This window comes from Brienomyrus brachyistius, unplaced genomic scaffold (genome assembly GCF_023856365.1).
Source record: "Brienomyrus brachyistius isolate T26 unplaced genomic scaffold, BBRACH_0.4 scaffold131, whole genome shotgun sequence".
NCBI classification, from domain to species: Eukaryota; Metazoa; Chordata; class Actinopteri; order Osteoglossiformes; family Mormyridae; genus Brienomyrus; species Brienomyrus brachyistius.
In genome coordinates this window covers 169,557-176,079 of record NW_026042406.1, presented here as the reverse complement: position 1 = coordinate 176,079, position 6,523 = coordinate 169,557, and the positions used below count along the sequence as shown (strand labels likewise).

The 6,523-nt window shown below is 44.6% G+C and overlaps 1 long non-coding RNA gene across 1 annotated transcript; it reads right to left on the bottom strand.

Annotated features, from left to right (window-relative positions):
* Nucleotides 1–4,865: 4,865 nt before the first annotated feature.
* On the bottom strand, nucleotides 4,866–6,080 carry LOC125727904 (uncharacterized). The gene is made up of 3 exons (XR_007388884.1): nucleotides 6,042–6,080; nucleotides 5,871–5,941; nucleotides 4,866–4,902 (listed from the first exon to the last, which is right to left on the bottom strand). It is a non-coding gene; the product is annotated as an uncharacterized LOC125727904 (long non-coding RNA).
* Between the last annotated feature and the right edge of the window lie 443 nt (nucleotides 6,081–6,523).

Here is a 6,523-nt window from a genome sequence, read left to right as displayed (position 1 = left end):
CAAATACTAGGATGATTTTAGCAGAGGTTCTGAAATGGCGAAGATGACACACTTTCAGAGTGAAAAGGATTATAAAGGTTAAAAAGCAGAGATTTCACCTTTTTGCCAGGAGAACCAGCAACATGTCACAGTGACACTGAGGAGTCACTATAAACCCAAAACCCTGGATAGAGGGACTGAGTGAATGAGGAGGTGAATCTGTGCAGGGGGGTCAGTCCATCAGAGAAGACTCTGTAGAAGGACAGAGCACCAGCCCCCCAGTCCAGATACACTCCTACTCTGCGGGAGCCTGAGGGCCGTATGGGTATGAGAGTCTCTTTATTATTGTGCCAGACAGAGTAACTGTCAGTATAACAGCACAGAATCCATGACTTGTCATTGTATCCAAGGAGACAGTCCCTCCCTCCTTTCCTCCTGATCCCTTTATAAGTCACTCCTATCCAGGCTTCATATCCATCCCACTCAGCCTCCCAGTAACAGCGGCCAGTCAGACTCTCTCTGCACAGAACTTGGGGGCGGCTGTCAAATCTCTCTGGATGATCAGGATATGGCTGCCGCTCTGCCCCCTCTGTCACCTTCCTGTTCCCCCCTGACAGAGACAGGCGTCTGTTTGCTGTGTTGGGGTCCAGCGTCAGCTGGCAGGAGTCTGTAGGCAGGAGGAAGAATTATTAATCCCATCAGGCCGCCTGTACTTTATGTTTCTGTACGATATAAAAACAGCACAGCTTCCCCTAACGAAGCGGGAACTGAAGCTTATGAAACAGCTCAGGAAATGTCGGAGGGAAGCGAGCTAAACTAACAGCTTAATTAGTGAAATTACGGGGAAGTAAAATTACAAAGCAGCGATATTCATCAGACATATTCATCACAAGCATATTTACCACAAAACGGCACCAGAGATCAATACTAAAGTCAGTGTCTTTCCTTCTAACTGCTAATTCCGGCGAGTGCGGCATGAAAATGGCCATCAATAACAGAATATTTAAGTAATATTATTACATATTTAAAGTGACATTTAATAAAAGTTTGGACCTGGATTCTGATACAAAAGCTGTTTCCGGCGCCGGAGTTGCGCTCCATGAGGATTCAGTATTTACAGCGATTGCTAAAGATGGTCTTTAGTCACAGCAAAGCCGGTCTGAATGCATTTCAAATGCATCGGCTTATTTCCATGAAGCATATGTCATACTGTATCTACTGATCCGGGAGAAACGCTGCAGTGCGGAGCGGGGCGGAATAGGTGCCGCGCAAAGCCGGCAAACTAATGATAATACCGTCTACAAACCATCAAAAAAAGCGGATTAAACTACACAGTGAGACGTGCATCATGAAAAACAGAAAGGTTCTCATTACCTCATTAAACAGAAAAATATTGCTCAGAAAAACGGGATTATTATTTTATTAATTCGAAAAAACAGACTTGATTTTTTTCCCAGATGAATGCAATACGCTTCCATAGCGAACCGCTTACCACGCGCGTGACTCTAGATACGGCGCCGCTACCGCGAGGCGTGAGCCCCGCATCTCGCGCACGCGGCCGCTCTAATCTGTTAACATGGGCGCCGAAATGAAATTTGATATTTTCCGCCGCACATGATGCACATCCAGTGTGTCCTGGGCGCTAATTTCTTTTAGCACCGTGGATCAGGAGAACTTTTTAATATTCATGAGTGAAGCCCTACACGATTGGCTGGCTGATTAATATTTATGAGAGGGGCACTACCTCATTGGCCAGTTAACATCGACTTGTGCTGCCTGTTTCTTCTACCTAAAGCAGGGGTGTCCAAATCCAGTCCTGGGGGGCCGGTGCCCTGTGTAGCTCAGCTCTTTCCCTGTTCCACCATAAATAATTCAGCACAAGGAGATGAATCAGGTGTGTTAAATGAGGGGAAACCCAAAAATGTGCAGGACTCTGGCCCTCCAGGACTGGATTTGGGCTCCCCTGGTTTAAGGCATTCAGTGACCAATCAGTAATATTCTCTCATGAATATTAATGAGTGTTACAGAACCACCCTGTAAAAATGCAAATTCACATTTCGCACATTTGCACGGAAAAGATGGCGGCAGGTGCAGTATTTATCAGAACAGTTTTGGTCACGTTGGAAAAAGGAGTATCTGTCTAACATCGCAACAAGACAGAAATGGCACTCTCCAAGGAGAAACTTGAAGGTTGGAGATGTTGTGATGGAGAAAATGGATGACTTGCCACGCAATGAATGGAGATTAGCACGTGTAATGGACACAACAACTGACAAAGATGGACTTGTAAGAAAGGTAAAGCTTCGTTTTGGAGAAAGGAAGATGGACAAAGGACAATGTTACAGTAAACCTTCTGTAGTGGAACGCCCAGTGCAGAAACTGGTTTTGCTATTGGAGACTGTTTAATTACATTCTGAAGTTTAAGGTTTATTCTGTCATGTAAACTGTGTTTTCATACAATGTAATGTTTACAGGTCAACGGTTACAGGTCATTTCTTCATTAGGAAATCATTATCACTCCGTTTGGTTCCCATTTGAGCTCTAATGATTTGGTGGGAGTTTAAATGACCGTATTAATATTTCGTTTATTCCATTTATTAGTTACAAATGTTATTCCTTGTTTAACTGTATAAGACGAGTGATGCCTTTTATTGTGAAAGAACGGCTTTTATTTTGAAGGAACATAGAACAACAAGCTGCCGTAAACCAGTGTTGCAAACCGCACAGTAGCGGGAAAACTTCATGGAAGTCGAAGCAAGGTGTGTTCCGTGAAAAAGGAATAGTTATATTACGATTCTTTTTTGGTTAATTTCTTAAATACCAGTGATGGTTTTAGCTCCTGGTTGATGAGGAACAAGGTGGGTTTTGAAGGTTGATTTGTAAATGTATATATGTTTAATATTTCTGTTGTAAGGTGTTTTGCCGAGTAAAATGGACTACGTTTTTGCTCACTACAAGGTGCTAAAGAGCACGGATAAATTAAGCGTGTTAAAGGGTTATAATTTACAAGCTGCTTTGTTTTATTTGTCATGTAAGGTCACGGACAATTTGATAATGATTTACTTTAGTTTATTTCGTGATTCAAAGGTGTTTAAAAGCAAGTGTGACGGTGCGTCACGACGTAACGTGGCTGCGTATAGCAGGGCAGTGGAGTTGGCGGGAGAGAGAGGGGGAAAGGAGGTTTTTTTTTGGTTCGTTCGGGTGATGTAGAGTAAGTAGGGAGAATTCCTTAATGTAGTCACACAGGACCAGATTAGTCTGAAGGCAGGTTCGAGCCACGTTGGTGCTCCGGAGAAGGGAAATTGCTGTGTGTTACCAGAACGACAGAGGAGAGCTGCTCCCGGTGCCGCGCAGTGGGAACCGGAGCTTGGAGGAATCGCGGTAGCTTCCCTGCTATACAGAGACGACTCATCAGCTCCAGTACCAAGGACGACGCAGGTGATATTTAATAAAGTTTATTTCGGCGAATGTACATCAGGGTGATCAGCAACTTGGCCAAGAAGTAGAAGACTTCTGCTAACGTGACGGACACTAAGCGGAGTTTTAAAAGATCGCTGCTGCACACCCCATTTTCTGCGCACGCTACCACCTGGCAGGGCAGGCCCGCTATGTTCTAACTGCATGCCCGGATGCCTGATTTCTCTGGCGGTCATTTTTGGAAGTAAATGTACTGAACAGACTTTCGCATGGGAGTGTTGATGTTATCGGACGGATTATTACAATGTGCCGGTGGTATAAAGTGCTAAATGAATAAGGTTCATTTCTGTTATGAGGTTGTTGTGCATGTTTAATATGAATGTGTCCTGTTGTAAGGTTACTACGAACGTGTTATATGAAGGGTAAAAAATATCCCGTCGGAGGTAAACGGGAGTTCTTGCTTGAAGCCTCCACCGTTAGACACTGAGCGCTCAGTAGGGTGACTGGGGCTGGGGTTTCATTAATAGAGGGGAGTCAGGTGGTTGGTGAAACTCAATTTGGTAATTGCAGTCCTTTGTTTTATGTGAGCTTTGGTTCTTTCCATCTAATAATTTAGTAATCTTACAGAGAATAAACTGCCTATGTGTTCAATTTACCCTATCCTGGTGTACAGTGGTTACCCTGCTTCTATTATTTAGGCTCTCTCCGGAGTAGGGGCGTCTCACCTGCTACTGCTGGGTACTTCGGTCGGGGGGTGGGGGTACGGTGTGGGTACTTAAACATCACGCTATCCCCAACAGTACTACACTCCAGGTTGGCACCGTGACGCTGATAGGGAAGTGCTGGAGCCTTAGCCGATCTGCTCACGTAGTGCATGTAGCAGACTAGGGAGGCGATTGGTGAGGGTACAGGGACCTACATCCTGCTGTACCTTCTCCGTTTGGAGGATTGGGCAGCCTAGACCTCTACTACGCAGGCTGTGGCCCAGTCTGTTACACGTTGTTAAAATGGTTTAATTGAATATAATTCAATAATATGGGGGGGAGAGAAAGGCCAGCTCCATTGACACTACTTTATGGTCCGAGATACCAAGATCATATACCTGTAGATTACTGATGGGGGCGAAGTTTGAAATGACCAAGTCAAGTGTGTGACCCCTGGAATGTGTGGGGACATCAACATGTTGTTGTAGGTTGAGGGAATCTAGCAGCTCCAGGAAATCAGCAGTGAGATAACCGGAAGTGGTCTTTACTCTACTCAACTCTGATCTGAGGATCTTTGTTTCTAGTGTCGACGACATTCCTAGGCTGTGAGATGCCGACTTCCTGTTTTGATGCTAATATGCTAGCATGATTGTAGTCTCCACAAGCAGATCAGAAGATTGGACACAGCCAAGCCTCTCAGCTCAGGCACCTCAAGCCCCAGGGCACTGTGGGAGCTGAGGTGGACTTACCAGGCAGACAGACTCGGGTGGTGACAGGGGGCTGGGGGGCTGCAGGGGACCTCCTGGGGAGAAAGGACAGATGAGCACCTTCAGTGTGATAGCAGTGAGACCAAACAGCCCAGATTCCCTAACAGTGACTCCCCCAGTCTAGAGGGCCTCAGATGTTCTCAGAGATCAAGGCAGACTCGTGAGGCTGGTAAAAGTGCTCTTTCAGCAGACCCCAGAGGCTAATGGGACTGCAGTACATCACCACTCGCTTGGGTGCTCCTAGAGCCAAAAGTACTAACTTACTTTCAGGATTTTCTACAACACATGAAGATCCAGCATCTTATACGGCGCATTAATCACCCCTTACTTTACTTTCTCATTTTAATAGAGAATGAAATCCTGATTCCTGGTCCTGGAGATGAAGTGTGTGTATAATGAAGCAAGCATGCGCCAGGGACAAACTGAACTGTGTCCAACAATTACAGACTTTTCCCTTTGAACCCAGACTGTTCTGAATGAAGGACTTTAAGCAAAGTTTGCTTATACGGGCCAGTCGATATAATTCTTGACACTGACCCAGTTTTTAGAATTTTCAGCTTCACTGCTTATGTGGTGTGTGAGAGAGGAGCTTAAAACCACATCAGACCAAATGTCATTTTAGATTCATGACACTGGGTCTAATACTACACGCTGTTTCACTTCTGTAAGTTACGTTAATGCATAAGAAAGTGCTTTCGACCAATGTACCGGAATCACATTTTTTATTGGAAAATAATGGAACGTGTGCATATTCGTGCTTTTGCAAAAAGCAAAACGAAGAATGAAGTACAAGAATGGAGGTGGGTGAAATTCACCATGTGCTTTGAGGTGAAAACACGCCTGCCCCCTAGTGGTCAACAAGCGGCATCGCAAACATAATGGTGAAGTCCAAAATATTCAGACTCTGACACATAATAAAATTGTTTAGTCTGGAGCTTACAACAAAACGGAGAATATCATTTACAGTTAAACCAATATTATTTCAGAGTGATGAGCCACGTACTTGCTGGAGCCACACTGCACATTGGTCAGCACGGTGAAGTTGTTCCTCACGCTACGAAGGCTCGCAAGCACCTACGTGAGAAAAACACAGAACATCAAGACTCCTAAAAAATAAACACTGCAAAGGCCAACCTTCATAAATTCATATTCTTTGCCCCAATGTCATATTTACCTGAGCAAAGGGTGTTACAATCAGGTCATCCCCATGTCTGCGAATGAAATAAATTCATAAAATTCATGAAATAAATTTCCATTACACAGAAGCAATATTAAACTGACAGTATTGTTCAGCCAGTCAGCCAAACAGAAACAGCACCTAGATATGATTCTATGTATATAAGCATAAGGTACACCCTGATGGTATCACCGCAGGTCACAAACACGCAAACAGTTAGCGATTTAGAGATTCCAATCCGCCTAATCGCATGCGTTTGAGCTCCAGAATGAAACCCAGATGGCAGAGGGGAGAACATGCAAACTCCACACACGCAGAGCACAACCCACAGCCCTGGAGGTGCGAGGCTACAGTGTTACCCAGAAACATAGAATAAAACAATGGAACATCGAACGAAACAATGAATGGGCAACAAAGACAGGTTAAAACAATGAATAAAGTCTCTCGGGATTCCTCTGTTCTAGCCGAATTATTCTGAC